At 36.5% G+C, this 18,490-nt stretch overlaps 1 protein-coding gene and 3 pseudogenes across 2 annotated transcripts in view; 1 reads left to right on the top strand and 3 right to left on the bottom strand.

Annotated features, from left to right (window-relative positions):
- Window positions 1-18,490, top strand: part of ARID3B (AT-rich interaction domain 3B) — a 50,958-nt gene that overhangs the window by 7,729 nt on the left and 24,739 nt on the right. The window lies entirely within an intron of this gene.
- LOC111732483 lies at window positions 4,198-4,313 on the bottom strand (annotated as a pseudogene).
- LOC105306869 lies at window positions 7,080-7,532 on the bottom strand (annotated as a pseudogene).
- LOC111732488 lies at window positions 16,908-17,026 on the bottom strand (annotated as a pseudogene).

An 18,490-nucleotide genomic window follows, 5' to 3' on the forward strand; every position in this document is an offset into this window, starting at 1 on the left:
TCTTGCCATAAACACAAATTGTGTAATTTATCTTTATATTTGCTAGTACCCAAGCTTGTTGGCCATTTATCTGTACCTTCCCAGAGTTATTTCAGATTTTCTAAAATTTCTTCTGCATTAGATTCATTTATTTTACTTTCTCCCTGTCTGGAATCACAGAGACTTCGATGTATTTTTCATTTAGCTCTAGACACTATATTTAAAAGGTAGAAAAAGATATTGCAAAAGTGGGAGGAAAATAAAAGTGTGGAAGATCTTTGTAAATTTTATACCATCATGAAAAGGTTAAGTGAAATTAGCCCCTAAACTACTTTTTAAAACTGTAACTTTTCACTGTTTACTACCTTTGTAGGTAAGATGCTTCATAAATCCTAGACACTACTCTAAAACAGCTCTTTTTTTCTAGAGCTGTGACCAAACTGGTATTCTGGAGTTCTCTGAAATATTTTAGGATTATGTGAGCCAAAGCCATTGCACTTTTGAAGCTGCTTCTTGCCATATTAAAATAGCGATATGTACCTATTTCTTTAGGTAGAAGGAAGCTTTATATTAAATTTTTATAAGTATATATGTTCAATGATTTAACTTGGGTTTTATCCTTCTTACCAAACACTGATCCTTCCACGTGTGTCCCAGATCCCATGCTTTCCTAATTTTCATGGACTTGGCTCCATCAGTGAACTCCCATTTCCCAGACTCTTTGGACTCATCCTCTTTGAAGCCTTTTCCACGTTCACAAATATTTTACTATCTCCCAAACTAAAAAGAAAAAAACATCTCTTTTAATCAGATCAAATTGGATTATGTTACTCCTTCATTGTGTACTCCAAGTATGATGTCAGTTGCTTTACTTGTAAAAGCCAAAATCTGCGTAATCTGATCCTTGCCTGTACTCCCAACTACTCTGGCTTTTGCATATGCTAGTCCTCTTGCCTAGAACACTTCTCCAGACTCTTACCCAGCCTTTAGTTCCCACTTTAGCATCACTTCCTCAGAGGCACTGTCTTCAACTTAAGTATAGATCAGGTTACATGCTGTTGTTGAATATTATACTTTTATATTTATATGATTGAATTGTTACAAGGAAATGAGAGGTCACTTTTTTAAAATGTTCCCTTCTACCACATCTTCCAGTTAGCTCGTTCTGTAGTCCTAACTGTCCCTCCACTCTCCATAACAAAGCTTCTAGAGATATTTTCACTCCGTACCTCTATTTTGTCACCTCCTCTTCAGCATACTTCAGTCTGGACTGTCTCTTCCATGTCCATGAAGTTTTTCTTGGTAAGGCCACTCAAGGACCACTGTATTGCTAAGCCCACTGATTCCAATATATATTGTTTGTGCCCATGTTTCCATTCTGAGCTCAAATGATACATTCCCATCCACTTTCTTGACATTTCTACTTAGATATTTTACTGGCATCTCAAGTTTAACACATACAAAATTCCCCTACAATTATTTCCTCTTTTATTTTCCTTCTCTGTAAATGGCATTTCTATTGAGTTGGTCATTTATATCAGAAACCTTAGAGTTGACTATTTTTTATACCTCCTATTCTGTCACTCCATCTGGTGACTTACAGTCCAAGACTTATACCAAGTCTTTATCAGTTCTTCCATCTAAATATTGAGAATCCTGCCACTTCTCTCCTCCACTCTCACCTAATCCAAGCTACCTACCTACTGCTGTAACTGTTTCTGTGTTCCCTTTCCCATTCTACTCCATTCTCTAAACAGCAGCTTGAGTGATTTTTCTAAAAAACAAATTGGATTATGTTACTCCTTCATTGTGTACTCCAAGTATGATGTCAGTTGCTTTACTTGTAAAAGCCAAAATCTGCGTAATCTGATCCTTGCCTGTACTCCCAACTACTCTGGCTTTTGCATATGCTAGTCCTCTTGCCTAGAACACTTCTCCAGACTCTTACCCAGCCTTTAGTTCCCACTTTAGCATCACTTCCTCAGAGGCACTGTCTTCAACTTAAGTATAGATCAGGTTACATGCTGTTGTTGAATATTATACTTTTATATTTATATGGTTTGTTGATATCTGATTTCTATATTGGATAGTAAGCTCTAAGAGGACTGGGACTATGTCTGTTTTATCATTGTACCCCAATACCCAGCAGAGTGATGGCAGTTAATAGGTGCTGAACAAATCTTTGTTTCTTCTGCTTTCTTTTAATTTGTGCTGGGTTTTTTTATGCGAATGGCACCATTTTTTAAATAAACTATTTTGTAGAGCATTTTTAGGTTCATAGAAAAATTGAGCAAAAGATTCAGTGATTTTCCATATATCCTCTGCCCCAACACCCACACAGCCACCCCCCCACTGTCAAAATCCCCAACCAGAGTGGTACATTTGTTGCAAATGATGAACCTACATTGACATATTATTATCACCTAAAGTCCATAATTTATATTAAGGTTCACTCTTTGGTGTTGTGCATCCTGTGGGTTCTGACAAATGTATAATGACATATCTCCAACATTATGGTATCATACAGAATAGTATCACTGCCCTAAAAATCGTCTGTTCTGCTATTCATCCCTCCCTCCCCCCCAACCCTTGGTAGCCACTGATACTTTTACTATCTTCATAGTTTTGCCTTCTCCAGATTGTCAAATGGTTGAAATCATACAGTATGCAGCCTTTTCAGATTAGTGTCTCTCACTTAGTAATATGCATTTAAGATTCCTCCATGTCTTTTCTTGGCTTGGTAGCTCATTTCTTTTTAGGGCTGAGTAACATTCCATTGTCTGGCTATACTACAGTTTATTTATTTATTCACCTACCGAACGAAATCTTGGTTGCTTTGAAGTTTTGGCAAGTATAAATAAAGCTGCGTTAAACACCTGTATACAGGTTTTTGTGTAAACGCAACTTTTTAAGTCGTTTGGGTAAATACCAAAGAGCACAATTGCTGAATTGTATGGTAAGAGTGTGTTTAGATTTGTTAGAAACTGCCAAACTCTTCCAAAGTGGCTGTACCATTTTACATTCCCACCAACAATGAGAGTTCCTGTTACTCCACATCCTTGCCAGCATTTGGTGGTGTTAGCATTTGGGATTTTAGCCTTGTTGGCTTTGTTGTTTTTTTTTTAATTGAAATTTTCATTGAGATAATTGTAGATTCACATGTAGATTCACATGTAGAGATCCCTGTACACTTTTCCCAATTTCCCCCAATGGTAACATTTTATAAAACTATATAGTATACTATCACAACCTAGATTTGACATCGATCAGATTCACTGATCTTATTTAGGTTTCCCAAGTTTTACTAGTTGTGTGTGTGTGTGTGTGTGTGTGTGTGTGTGCTGTTTTTAACCCTGTTTAGTTATACGTTTAACACACCTTCTGAAATACATTTGAAGCTGTGGATTTTTGTCAGGTCTTTTGCTGTATCTCACAAGTTTTGATATGTAATGCTTTCATTGGTTAATAGTAAACATTTCTTAATTTCAGTTGTGATTACTTCTTTAACCTGTGGATGGTTCAAGAGTGATTTTTAATTCCAAATATGTGGGGTTTATCTTTTTTTAATATTAATTTATAGCTTATAATTAAGTTTTAATCATTATGGATAGAGAACTGGTATGATTATCAGTTTTCTGAAATTTGTTATGATTTTCTTTGTGATGGTCTTGTATGATCAGTTTCTCTGATCAGTTTCTTCTAATTTCCATATATGCTTGGAAAGAATGTACATTCTTTACTTATAGATGTGGGATTGTATATCAGTCTATTAGATCAAGCTTATTGTTATTCAAATCTTCCTTATCCTTACTAAGTCTTATTTGTGTTATCAGTTTCAGAGAGAAGTAAATCAAAATATTCCAGAGTGAGACTGGCTTTCTTTTGATTAGTATGAATACTTTTTTTTCTTACAGTTTCCAATCTTTATGTTTTGAGTCCACATATAAAAGACCTAAAATCTGTCTTTTTTGTTAGGTTAATTTAATCCATGTAGTTATTAGGATTGGTGATATTTGGACCTATTTGTGCCCTCTAACTTTGGATTTTCAGTTTAACCATATTTTCTTATTTTTTCCTTTCCTGTCTTTTGTTCATTTGATTGAGTTTTCTTTATTCATTCTCTATCTACTTTACCAATTTAGAAGTTATACTTTGTTTCTATTTTTTTATTGGTTACTTTAGTTTTTCTTTTTCTTTTTTTTTTTTAATTATTATTTATGCCTACAGCACTTGGTCTTCCTAGGTGGTCTCCCATCGAAGTACTAAGCAGGCCCGACCCTGCTTAGCTTCCAAGATCAGACATCGGGCTTATGCAGGGTGGCATGGCCATAGACCATGGACCGTGGCTCCACTGGGGTGCAAACCCAGGACTTTCTGCTTGTAAAGTATATGTGCTAACTGCTACACTATGGAACCACGTCTGGTTACTTTAGATTTTTAACTTGCATTATTGACTTTTTATTCTAGTTTCAAACAATGCTAGGACCTTAGAAATTCTGGTTTTAACTTCCACCTCTTCATTTCCATCTTCCAGTTCATTTGGCCAGTATTTTAGTTCCAGTTTGTTTTAATTCCTCCCCAAAATTAGTTCCCCTGCAGCGGTCAATATTTATTTAGACTTCTCAAGGCATTTATCCATTTTTTACCATTACTTCTTATATCCCACTCTTTCTCTTTGGTCTCGGGCTTCTTTTCCTTTTTTACTAAAACTCTTTTAGCAGAGATTTGTGTATAGTAAACTCAGTCTTGATGTGTCTAAACAAGGTTTTTGAAATTCATATTTTTATTTTGCCTTGTCTTTATTTTGCCCTTACTCTTGTACTGTTGTTCATTTTAGATTCTAGATTGACCATTATTTTTCTTGACACTTTGATGATAAAATTCCATTGTCTCCAGCTACTATTTTTGCTCTTGAGAAATCTATTGTCATTCTAATTGTCACCTTTGTGAATCTTTTTCTCTCTTGGAGCTTTAAATTTTTTTCTTTTTGACTCTCCCGTTTTGTACTTGTACTGCAGTATTTTAGGTTTAGTCTTAATTGTATTTATTTCACTTGGGCCTCAGTCATTCCCTTCAACCTGAAGTGTTGTTTGTTTGTTTGTTTTTGTGGATGGTGGAGGGATTGTTTTCTTCTTGGCTGCTATTTTTTCTTGACTGCTACTCTAATAGTAATATTTGAACCTTCTCGTTCAGCTTCTATGTATTTTTTTTTTAAATAAATGTTAAGATACATACTTTATTATACATAAAACAGGCAATTCAGACTTCACCAAGTCTTGCTTCTAATGAATCATTTTGGTTACATTTTTAAAAACACATACTTTTAAAAATTAAATGATGGAATCAGTATGCAAACGCTTCTTTCTAGCAGATCCATAGATTTTAAAAAAGTGGCACTATCAAGCCCTTTCAACCAATCCATACACCTTTGGCCTCTGTTCTCAATTTTATGCTCTAGTTCAGGGGAAAAAAGTTTAAGTTGGACATTTTCTCTTTGAAAAACAGAGGTTAAGGGTTCAATAAGTATTGTGTCTGTTCTTGCTAATGCAAAAAGCCTCTACTCCTTTTACTTAATGAACCATTTTCCACAACAGACCTCAGAGAAAATGAAAATTTGTTTTGACCCCACTAATTTGTGCTTGATAGTGAAATGAAATGAAGGTGGAAAAGAATTTATATAGCTCATGTTATGAATCTGATTGGACCATCTGAAATAATGCCTAATTTTAATTCTAAAAATTGTATCACATATATTATAAGGCATTAAATGTAACTAAGGCATGTTACCATGTGTACCACAGCAATAACTTATCACAGTATGTAATTATTTCTAAATATTGCTAATCTGTACAAGTATAACACTTCACAAAAGAATTACAAAAGTGCTTTCAAATATCAGAGGCAAATATAATCCCTTAAAAAACAGAAGCAGAGGTAGCCTTCTTTAAGAGACAAAGATTACTTTTAGGTCTTGACCTAATCCAGTGTTCTGGTGGCCAAATGGCAACTTCCCAACCATAACACAGTATTTGGGGGGCTTAAAAATAACATTTAATATATAGCTTAGCCTCTGTTATAGATACTAGACATTATTTTCCCACTTCCATTTCTACTTATGTTTTCATAGCAGATGTGCTAAACTTGTTTTCAAAAACTTTCAAAATTCAGTATTAACTATGTGTGCTCATAAATAATTTTAGAATCAAATTTTTTGCAACTACATATTTTGATGGTTTAAAGTAAACTTTATTCAGTTGCATATATCTGATGCTATCATTATTCTGCTTATTAACAACCTTAAACCAAAAAATAATTTAAAAATAAAATTTAAACATAATCAGTCTTAGGAAAAAAGATGAATTTTTTAAGTTAAGAACTTTCTAGATACATATTTAAATTCATTTTTTCTTTAAGCACTAATATAACATATATGGATTTACTATTGTCAATATCAACTATCAACTGCAGGGATTTTTTTATACTCAATCCATTTGTAAATGGCTCAGAAAAGAGGTGAAAAACAAAAGCATCTCCAGTCTCCCTAAATTCTTTCTTTGAAGTGGTTACTGAATATAATTGAGTCACCACATTCCAGATGTACAGGTGATCACTAACGTTGTAATTATGAGCTAATGCGCTGTTTTGTGTTGAACAGCAGGTGACCGTGAATCGTGATTGTAGTTTATGATCATCTTGTTTGTCAAAGGATTTCCTTTAGTTGGAGCTATTCCATTTTCCCCTTCTGTCTGCTGTGATGTGGGTGTGACTCCTGAATGCAGATGTGAAGAATCCACTGTTGAATGGTGACTAACATCCACTTTAGCTAAAACTTCATAATACAGCAAATAAATTAATGGCGTTGTTATACCTACTATCATCACTACAGCTGTCCACCACCCTGTTCCCCAGTCTGTTCCACAATGAAGATCCTTACCTTGAATGTTTTCATTTTCAAATTCAAAACGTATTTATTGTGCTGTTAAGGCAGATACCACTTTTCAGGTTCTCTCTTTTGGTGTGTACATTTTACTCTTTGTTCTATGGCTTTGTCTACTTCTTTTAAAAAGCTACCAGATGATTCACTGGAAGAAAGAGAATCATTAGGTGACAGAATTTCTTGTTGTTCCGGAATGTATTGAACAGATAAAGGACATGAAGCTTATCTTCCTTTTGGAGGATAAAGTGTTTCAGTCAATGAACTAAAGTTTTAACTGGAATTTTGATAGACCTAAGGGCAAAAAAGTCTTGATCGCTGATAAGATTGTTAACCCTCGATATCCACTACCATACAGCAGTACTGAAGGGCTATGGCATTTAAAGTATCTCTCCTGTATATCTTTTGTTAATACTATAATGTCATCAAGTCTATCTCTTGATGTATTTCTTCAGATTTTCTCCTTTCCTCTGGATAGAAGCTCATACACTTCAGCATCCTCCTCCAGCACATCACTCTGTATAATTTCCAAGTGCATGTCCTTGACCACTTGAATAAACTCCTGGAAGAGGAAAACTACGAATCTGATGTCTCCCCGCCATAATGTCATAATCTGTCCCATTAGCAAGGGGAGGCAAGGAGGAAGCAGCTGCCAGGTCCTCCACTGCTGTCCTCCCGGGTAAGTTCATGGCAGAGCCTCCCTTTCTAGCTGCCCTGGTCCTCTTCCTTCCCTGCCGCAGCCTCCGCAGGAGCTGCCGTGGCAGTCAGCGTCTCCACCTTCCGGGCCTTGCAGCGCTGGCCACTTCTGCAAACCTGTCCTTTATATCTTTTCTTTTCTATATATTTCTTTGTCACTCTCCTGCATTCTGGAATATTTTCACATTATGTTTTCCAGTTTCTAATTTTCTCTTCAGCTCTGTCTAATACTACTATAAAGTTTTTAAAAAATGTTTATTTAATATTGTGTTTAATTATACATATTTTGGCTTTCGAAACTCTGCCTATTTTTACCTCATGGTTTCTGTTCCTTTAGCTCTTTAACTAGATGTTCTTTAACTTTTTAAAAACTTTATATATGGAATTGTTGAAACTTTTTATTATGGAAATCTCAAACATGTAAAAGGGAAAATGATAATTAACCATCTGTGTCCTTTACCCAGCTTTCAGCAACCACCAACATTCTGTCCTTCTTTAAACATGTTTATTGTAAAGATGTCTTTTGATTATTCTGTTATAATCTCTAATTCATAGGTTGCAAATTCTCCTTATGTCATGTTACTCTCCCGTATGGTTTAGTTCCTCCTGTGGTTTATTTATTTTTTCTTTTTTCTGATGTAAGCTCATTTTGAGTTGGGATTTGTTTCCATGGGAGTCCCATGTACTTTGTATTATGGAAGCAGTCCTTAGGGGAGTTTTGTTTTCTTTGCTAGGGCCCTACAAGTTTAGCTGGTTGTCATTGGTTGCGGGTAATGTAAATTTGGAGTCTACTTCTGTCCCTCGTGAGAGTCCATTTCTTAAAGACCCTCCTTTTCCATGAGGACTCTTGACAGCAAGGTTCCTTGCTTCTCCAGGCTGGCCCATTTTTTTAGGCCCTAGTTTGTAGGAGATGGGAGTGTAGTCCCTTCAGGATATCTGGCTTTATGTATTTATCTCAGTTCTGGTTCCTGGTGTGCAGGGAACCTACAGCCTAGACTCCTCTCTCGTGAAAGGTGGTTAAATCCCTAGCCCTCAGCCCTCATCTCTTAACTCTGTCTGGGTCCTAGTCTCCCTTGAGCCCTTCAGCTTCAGCGCCTGCTCATTGCTTGCTGATTCCTTCCTTTTTGTTTCTCGCTCTGTGGATTCTGCTTGCTTTCTTGGTTTCAAGATTAGTATATGTATAGGAGGTGTGGAGTGTTAAATTTTATCTAGCATTTCTAAGTGAGGTGTTCTGTGGAGAGGGAGGGAGACGGTAGAGTACCTTCACATCAGATTATCCTCAGTCATGATTTCTTTTTTTGCTTCTTTGCTTTTTATTTTTAGTAGCTTAGACTTTTTGACCTCTCGTGTGCCGGGTTCTTGCTGTATTTTTTTGAGTTGTTTGAGGCAGGCCCTAATATTTATCCCCCTCTACGTGTTTGTTTTCTTTTGCAGATGAGGAAAGTAGGGTGCAGTGGGATGCTTGTACTCACTGTCAGAGAGCTGGACTATGAATCTAGGCGGTCTGACTTAAGCCGCCATGCATACCAGGCTCCCTCTCGCTGCATTCCAGATAGTGCAGGGGAAGATTAATCTTTTTCTCAATGGTTTCATTACTCTAAAAGTACTGATTTATTTATTCTGATTGTTAAAGTAATTCAGACATTTTAGAAAATACGGAAAATATAAAAATTTGTAAGGAAGAAAATATAATCACCATAACTACATAACTTAAGCACAACTGTAAACATTTTCTTATATTCCCTTTGTGTTTTTAAAAAATGCCTATTACAGGCATCTTTTTTGATTTTTGTGACCAATTTTTATCACCTAAGAGACCGTAAGTCATTTTTATCATTAAAAAATTTATTTTAAAGTAGTTTAATTTTTTAGAAAAACATTATAGAAGTTATATTGACTCAAATAATTTTAGAAATAAATATAAAAAGTGAAGTCAACCTGACCCTCCATGGGTCATTGTTGTTAACAGTTTGGTCTAAGCCTTTTCAGAGCTCTTTCTCTTCACAAATATATTTTGTTTTTAACAAAAATAGGAACTGTATGTATTTTCTACAGCTAGCTTTTTTAGGCTGTGTTATGGCTATCCTTCCATGTGTGTTCATAAAAATCTATTTATTAATGTTTTTATAATCACTTATCAGAATTAAGTAATATGAATAGATGTTCATGAAAAATGAAAATAATACAGTAAAGTACAGAGTAAAAAATATATAGTTTTAAAAATGTGTAGTGTCCTGTTGCTGGTTCCCTCCCATCCTACTTCTCCTTCCAGAGCAGGCTGCAGTTAGGTATGAATCAGCTTCTAGGGCTGTTTCTGTATATTTACCTATTTAAGTGTGCAGTCACAGAAAGAAAAAGAGAGAGAAAAACAAAAACACACAATATCAGAAGAGACGATATAAAACCACACACCCGCGTGTCTATATTTCTGTGGTAGGGTAGATTATTCTGAGGGTTGAATTTGCTTATCGCATTACTATCTTTTCAGGAGTTTATTTGCCTTTTGTATTTGTTCTGTGATTTACCTGCTTGTAGCCTTTGCCCATTTTTCCTTTTTTATTGTAAAAAACACCTGAGGTATATATAAACTCTTAACAGATTTTTAAGTGCATAGTACATACAAACTATAAGCACAATGTTGTACAGCAGCTCTCTAGAACTTTTTGATTTTGTGTAACTGAAACTTATACACATTGAACAGTAACTCATTTCCCCCTCCCCCCAGCCTCTGGCAACCGCCATTCTTCTTTCTGCTTCAATGAGTTTGACTATTTTAGATAACTTATAAGTGAGATCATGCAGTGTTTGTGTATGACTGCTTTATTTCACTTAATGTATATACACAATTAAATTTTTGTTTAACTATTTACATTATTTAGCGTAATGCCCTCCAGGTTCATTCATATTATCACATATTGCAGGATCTCTTTTTCAATGACTGAATAATAGTCCATTGTATATATATACACATTTTCTTTATCCATTCATTTGTCAGTGAACACTTAGGTTGATTCCATATCTTGGTTATTGTGAGTGATGCTGCAGTGAACATGGCATTAGAGATATCTCTTCAAGATCCTAATTTCAATTTTTTTTGTTAAAATATCTAGAAATGGGATTGCCGAGTCATATGGTAGTTCTATTTTTTTATTTTTTCAGAAACTTCCATACTGTTCTCTGTATGGTCTGTACCACTTTACATTCCCACCAGCAGTGCACAAGGATTCCATCTCTCTACAACCTCTCCAACACTTATTTTCTGTATTTTGTTTCTTTATTTTTATAATGGCCATCCTCATATGTCAGGTGATATCTCATTGTGATTTTGGTTTGCATTTCCCAGATGATTAGTGATGTTGAGCATCCTTTCACATATACTTGTTGGCCATTCGTATACCTTCTTTGGAGAAACATCTATTCAAGGCTTTTGCCCATTTTGTAATTGGGTTATATATATTTTTTGCTATTAAGTTGTAGGAGTTTCTTACATCTTTTAGGTATTAATCCCTTATCAGATACGTGGTTTGCAAATATTTTCTCCCATTCTATAGGTTGCCTTTTCACTGTGTTGTTTCCTTTGCTATTCATAAGCTTTTGAGTTCGTCCCATTTGTCTATTTTTGCTTTTGTTGCCTGTGCTTTTGGTGTCATATCAAGAAATTGCCAAGACTAATGTCATGAAGTTTTCACCTTGTTTTCTTCCAAGAGCTTTAGTTTCAGGTCTTTAATCCATTTTGAGTTGATGTTTATGTGTGGTATAAGGATCAAATTACATTCTTTTGCACGGAGATATCCAGTTTTACCAACACCATTTGTTGAAGAGACTGTCTTTTCTCCATTGTGTATTATTGGCACTCTGCCAAAGATCAGTTGACTGTATGTATGTAGGTTTTTTTCTGGGCTCTGTATTCTGTTCCATCGGTCTAGATGTCTGTCTTTATGTCAGTGCCATATTTTTTAACTACTGTAGTTTTATATTGTTTTAAAATCAGGAAGTATGAGGCCTCAGCTTTGATCATCTTTCTCAAGATTGTTTTGGCTGTTCAGGGTCCTTTGTGGTTCTTTATGAATTTTACAATGCTTCTATTTCTTTTAAAAAAATGCCATTGAGATTTTAATAGGGATTGCATTGGATCTGTAGATTGCTTTGGGTAGTGTGGACATTGTAACAATATTAACTCTTTCAGTCCATAAAACAGATGCCTTTCCATTATCTGTGTCTTTAATTTCTTTCAGCAATGTTTTGTAGTTTTCAGTGTTACAGGTCTTTCACCTCCTTGATTAGGTTTATTTCTAAGTATTTTATTCTGTTTGATGCTATTGTAAATGGGATTGTTTTTTTAAATTTTCTTCTCAGACTGGTCGTTGTTAGGGTATACAAACATAGGTGATTTTCATAAGCTGATGTTGTATCCTACAACTTTCCTGAATTCGTTTATGGGTTCTAACTAGGTTTTTTGTAGACTCTTTAAAGTTTGCTACATAAAAGATCATGTCATCCGCAAACAGATAATTTTACTTTTTCCTTTCCAATTTGATGCCTTTGATTTTTTTCTTGCCTAATTGCTCTAGCTAGGACTTCCATATACTTTGTCAAATAGAAGTGGTGAGAGTAGGCATCCTTGCTTGTTCCTAATCTTAGAGAAAAGGCTTTTAGTGTTTCAGCATTGAGTATGATGTTAGCTGTGGGCTTTTCACATATTGCCTTTATAATGTTGAGGTTTTTTTCCTTTCATTCCTAGTTTGTTGAGTTTTTTTAATCACGAAAGGGTACTAAATTATGTCAAATACTTTTTCTGCATCTATTGAGATAATCATATAGTTTTTATCATTTTGTCGATGTAGTGTATCACATTAATTGATTTTAGTGTGTTGAACCATTATTGCATCCCAGGAATAATTCCCACTTGATCATCATGTTTGCGCCTTGTAATGTGCTGTCGAATGTGGTTTGCTAGTAGTTTATTAAGTATTTTGCATCTATATTCATCGTGTAGTTTTCTTGTAGTGTCTTTTTCAGGCTCTGGTATCAGGGTAATGCTGGCCTCAGAAAATGAGTTTAGAAGTACTCAGTTTTTTGGCAGAATTTGTGAGGGGTTGATATTCATTCTTCTTGAAATGTTTGGTAGAATTCACCTGTGAAGCCATCTGGTCCTGGGCTTTTCTTTTATTGGAAGGTTTTTGATTACTGATTCAATCTCCTTACCAGTTATAAGTGTCTGTTCAGATTTCCTATTTTTTCATGACCCAGCCTTGGTTAGGTTGTCAGGTTCTAGGAATTTATTCATTTCTTCTAGGTTATCCAATATGTTGACATCTAATTGTTCATAGTAATCTCTTAAAGTCCTTTTTATTTCTGTGGCAATCATTGTAATGTCTTCTCTTCCATTTCTGATTTTATTTGAGACTTCTTTTTTTCTTAGTTTAGCTTTGTTGAGCTTTTCAAAAAAACAACTGTTTTGTTGATGTTTTTCTATTCTGTCTTGTTTATTTCCGCTCTAATCTTTATTATTCCCTTCTGCTAAGTTTGGGCTTAGTTTGTTATTCTTTTTCTAGTTCTTTTAGGTGTAGAGTTAGATAGTATATTTGAGATCTTTTTTAATGTAGGCATTTATTGCTGTACACTTCCCTCATAATACTCCTTTTTCTGCATTCTTGTTTCAATATGTTGTGTTTTTGTTACCCTTCCTCATTTTTCTATGCTGTTTTATTTATTGGTCTGTAGTAGCTCTTGTGCAAAGGTCCTTGTCTCTGTGTTTTAGTATTTTTCGTAGTTACTGATATTTCAGCTTGATTTGTAGTTCTTTCATCAGGTAGGAGTTGAAATTTTTAATGTAGCTAAATCTATTGATCTTTCTTTTATGTTTCCATCATACTTTTTAAAAAGGCCCTCGTCTCTCTAGGATTTTATTTTTTATTCTTATTATTTTATAATTGTATTTTTATATGTAGACCTTTATTCTGTCTTTAATTCATGGGAAGGATGTGAGATAGGGATCGAACATTTTAAGAAAGCAATGTTATTTTAGTTGTAGCAAATGGATAGCACCTTCACATATTCTCTTAATGCAGAAATTTAAGCTGTTTCTAATTTTACTATTATAAATTGTACTATATTTCTAGTTATTTCCTTAGTGTAGATTTATAGACCAGAATTAGGAGATCAGGAGGAGACTAAGAATGTGAGGCAGTTACAAACAGGGACTTGAAGCTGCACTGCCTGCGTTTGATTCTCAACTCCACTGTTTGGTCACTTTGCAACCTCCTGCAAGTCATTCAATTTCTTGTGCCTCGGTTTTCTCATCTGAAAAATGGGGTTAATAATAGTATCTACCTCAGAGCGTTGTGCTAAGGTTTAAATGTTTAATAGGCATAAAATACTGGAACAGGATGTAGCACCTAATACTCAGTCATTATTAGTTGTTGCTGCTACTGTTGATTTTGTTACATTCTGGGAAGGTCATGTCGTTTTAATATTTTTAGTATGGGAATGTAGGAGATCCCATTGTCCCAACCCTTGCTTTACTAATTTACATCCAAATAATGGACTTCTCTTTTTTTTACGCACATTCCTCTTAACCCTCTTGAACCTTAAAATTAAACTGCTGTCTTTAGGAAATGCTTTATATTTCATTCTAGATCCCTTTTATGAATTTGAATTTGAAGCCTGCCTTCTTTTAATTATGTGCTTTCCTCTCAAATAGATCACTTAGCCTGCCACAGTGATTCTCCTGAGTTAATTCCTGTGGTTTGTCCTTCAGGTACTGACATTCATTTGAGTCCTTCTACCAGCTGCCAGGCCCTGTGCCAGGTGCACAAGCCTCTCAGAGGAGTAAGTCGCCTTCCCTGTAGGAGAGAAACTCATAGCCTGGAAGAGGTGGCAGGGGCAGCTGGCATCAGAGTTGGAATTATATACCATAGTATTACCTCCAAAATTGAGCATGTGCGGTTGAGAGAAGCCGTAGAATAGGCTCTCAAAGTTGTAAATGAGGCCGACTTTTAAACCCAAAGTGCAACTAACTGTGTTCTGCCTGAGAAAACCTGCTCTATGGAATCTCAAACTTGAAAATGAAAGGATTTTTTTTCGTTATAAAATAATTCATCATAGCATTTTTTTAAAAATGTGTTCTCTACATTTAAAGTACGTAGTTTGAAAAAAAGATGTTTGAAGCATTGACTTTGGGCAAGTTTCCTGACTTCTGTCAGATGAAGTGTTCTCCCACTCAGCTCTCCAGCTCTAACTTCCTGTGCCCTGTGGTGTAAATGTATGTCAGCAACCATTATGAAAGTTCAGGTGGTAGAGAGCTCATAGGGTGGAATAAGCAGTGCTGCCAACTCAAATTTTGCAGGGAAAAAGAGCTGGGACTTTCCGCTGGCTCTCATATGTGTACTTGGCTGGACCAGTCATCACCAACATTGCATTTTAGTTTTTCTTCCTCCTTTTGTAGGAACACCCCATTTCTGGGCAGTCTTCTTGATTATTGCATGGAGTGATTGTGTGCCTAGATGGAAAGGTAGGACTGCACCCTCTCTCCCCTCCCCAACTCTTCCCCCTTTTCTACTGCTTAATCAGAAAAGTGTTTCTTTGCTCTTTTTCCAAGCCACCAAGTTTGAATTGATCTTTGTTGCTAGCAAGAGGTGGCGAGGTGCTTTCCGGTTCCTGCTAAAGTTACCTGACAGCGGAAGGTGTGCATCTGATAATTATAACTCTAGTGCTTCTAAGGCCTGAGCGATTTAGCTAAGAGCAGTAATCCTGATCTTATCAGGAGGGTTTTGTAGTCCAACAGTGTTGCTTATAACAGTATCTTTTACTTCTTGGGACTCCCTTCTCCTTTTAGGATTCTCCTATAATCCTGTCCTTTCCTCCCTTGTGCATGTTTCATTACCTCCTGGAATTAGTTAAAACTGGGGGGAGGGTAAAGATGTTTTTCTTTTCTTCCTACCGAGATCTGGGAATTGGACTTTAACATTACAACATCATCAACCCAGCCAGCAGTGGAACAATCACAAGTGTGGTACAGGTAATGTACCTGCACATCCATGGGTCTAGCCAAAGAGAACGTAGTTTATGTATTGCTTATTAAAAAAACAATACTAACAACAGCAATATTTAGCCCAGATACTTCAGTTACATTTTATATTTTAAAGTAATTAATTGGTATCCTTGAGTTTGGGATCAGCCCCTTTGAGGTCTAGTGATTTTGCTATAAAGACTACTACATTGAAGTTCAGGCCCTAGAAATTTGCCCAGATCTTTGACCTTGAGGTTTAGAATCTGTTGGATTATAGAGAGTAGACAGAATGGAAACACATTATGGTTCTGTGCTTGCAGAGAACACTCAAGAATCTCTATAACAAAGTTGTCAGCGTGCATGGTGTTCGCGGGACAGGACAGTTTCTTCAAGGTTTCAGAATACTGGGCGTCCAAGTGGAGAGTTATTAGCTTTGCTTCTGTACTTTAAACCTGAGGAAAGGGTTAACTCTTGCCCTGGGGAGGAGTGAGGAATGGGAACTAAAATTGCTTTGGACATCTGAGCTGTGTTTTAATAAGATATTCCAGGTGGCCAAGAGTAATCCTAAAATAGCCTAGATACTTAATTGCTTTTAAAGTCAGGCACTCCTGTCTCTTGGGAGGTACAGCTCTAAGGAATGCAGTGCTGGCTCCTAAAATCTTAGAGGCGTGGTCTGGTTGCCTTTTTTTCTTTCTTTCTTTTTTTTTCAAATCTCAATTAAAAAAAGTCCCAAGACAGCCTTCTTGGGTCAGGAGACACTGGTTAAATTTCTTCCTTTCTCCTTATTGGAAGGTTGTCAGTAAGCCTTTGGCTCCTGCTGCTGCCAGCTGCCATAACCTGGCTTCCTCTAGGACTGTGGGATTGGTTTTGTCACCCCTCCCCGCCCCCACCCCCCACACACACCCAGAGACAGTGGTCCATTTTCATTAGTGCTCAAAGGCTTACTTCCTAACTTAATTCCCTGCCCGGTGTCTCTCCATTTCCTTCACAACATACCTTTCTCACAATAAGATTCAGATTCATCCTTTCTTTTCTCTTTCATGCCCTCAGTCCAGATCCACTTGATTCTCTGATTTGGCTGCTTCTTAAGACAGTCATTTCTCCCTGGTTTTGCTACCCCTACCCCACTTCAGCCCCACTCAGACTCTCAGTTTGAGCCACTGACAGCCATCCCTGGTGCTGGCTCTTTGTCTCAAATCTTCAATACTTTTTACAAAAGTAATATATTGACATTGTAAATCATTACTGAGGGGCATTAAAATATTTTTTTTAATATATATTTTTTCATGCCTGCCGCACCTGGTATTCCTAGGTGGTCTCCCATCCAAGTACTAACCAAGCTCGACCCTGCTTAGCTTCCGAGATCAGACAAGATCGGGCATGTTCAGGGTGGCATGACCGTAGACTAAAATATTTTTAAAATGAAGTCATACTGGTCTGTTACTTGAAAGACTAAATATTGTGAAGATGTCAGTTTCACTAAATTATTCTATAATTTCAGTGCAGTTCGAATTTTCTCTCTTCAAGTGGTGGGGGGAGAGCAAGTGATGGGTCTTGACAAATGATTCAAAAGTAAATCTAGAAAAAATAAACAGTTGTTTTTAAATTATCTCTCTCCATTAAACTGTAAGCTCCATGAGGTCAGAGGCTCTTATCTGTCTTGTTCTTTTTCTCTCAGAATCTTTTACAGTACCCCAGGTGATCAAATGTTTGTACAAGAATGAATATCAGGGAAAAAATTGAAGTGAAAATCTCCCATAATCCCAGTCTAATCAAGTGTCTACATACATTTGTACTCGTATATTATATTTTTTCCAACAAAAATGGGCTGTTAAAATAATCTAAAATGCCGATTTAATCATTTGTTTTGCTGTTCAGTAAACATCTGCTGCCTCTCCGCAGTTCAGAGTTCAGAGTTTAAATTTCCTTCTGGTATTCAAGGCATTTCACAGCCTGTCTCCACTGTAACTATTCAGACTTGGATCCTCCCTGCCAAAACATACCTTGTTTATCCTCCACTCCATGCTCATTTAAACTGTAAATCTCCCCTCAACCCATTCTTCCAGACCAGCTTCATCTCCACCTCTGATCCCCAGCCCCCTTTCTCCCATCTCCTGGGCACTGTGTGTTTTGGCACTTGTTGCCTAGCTCTATTAAATGATGTCTGTGTTCAGCTTGTTTTTCCAACTACATGTGAATGCCTTTTTTTTCCCCCTCGGCAGCTTGCACAGTGCTCTACCTGGGATGAGTTCTCAGGAAATCATTGTTGAATGAATTTGGCATAAGATCTTCACTTCTCAGGACAGAAAAGGCCCCTAGAGGCCCCCTTCCTTGTCCAGCCCTGTCTTATGTTGGATTCCACACCATGACATTCCAGACAGATGGTCTTCTAGGGAAAGGAAGCTGCCTACCTCCTGAGAAGGCCCACTCCATTACTGGGCAGTTCTGATTGTTAGAAAAGTCCTTCTATCGACCTGAAATCTTCTTCTTGGTAACTTCTGCCTAGTGACTCTAGTTCTGCCCTCTAGGGCTTTAGAGAAAAAAAAACAAACAAACAAAAAACAGAACAAAAGAAACCGCCTGCTTCCTCTTCCACAAGGCAGCCTATTAGATTTTCAAAGATAGTGAATCCATTTCCCCCTCTGTCGTTTAGATCTTCCAGGTTTGAGGTGTTGGGGAAGCACTATTTTAACTGAGTAGCAGTCAGCTTAGACTTTGATTCATTATTTTTTGAAGGCCTTTTATGTGCGTGTCACAGTGCTAGGTGCCATATTCCTCTGGTCCCCTCAAGAGGTGTGACTGCATCTCTCCCTCCCTTCCTCCTACTCTCTCTCCCTCTCTCTCTCTTTCTCATCCTCCCCCCCCCCCCT

This window comes from Pteropus vampyrus, unplaced genomic scaffold, assembly GCF_000151845.1.
Source record: "Pteropus vampyrus isolate Shadow unplaced genomic scaffold, Pvam_2.0 Scaffold462, whole genome shotgun sequence".
Lineage (NCBI taxonomy): Eukaryota > Metazoa > Chordata > Mammalia > Chiroptera > Pteropodidae > Pteropus > Pteropus vampyrus.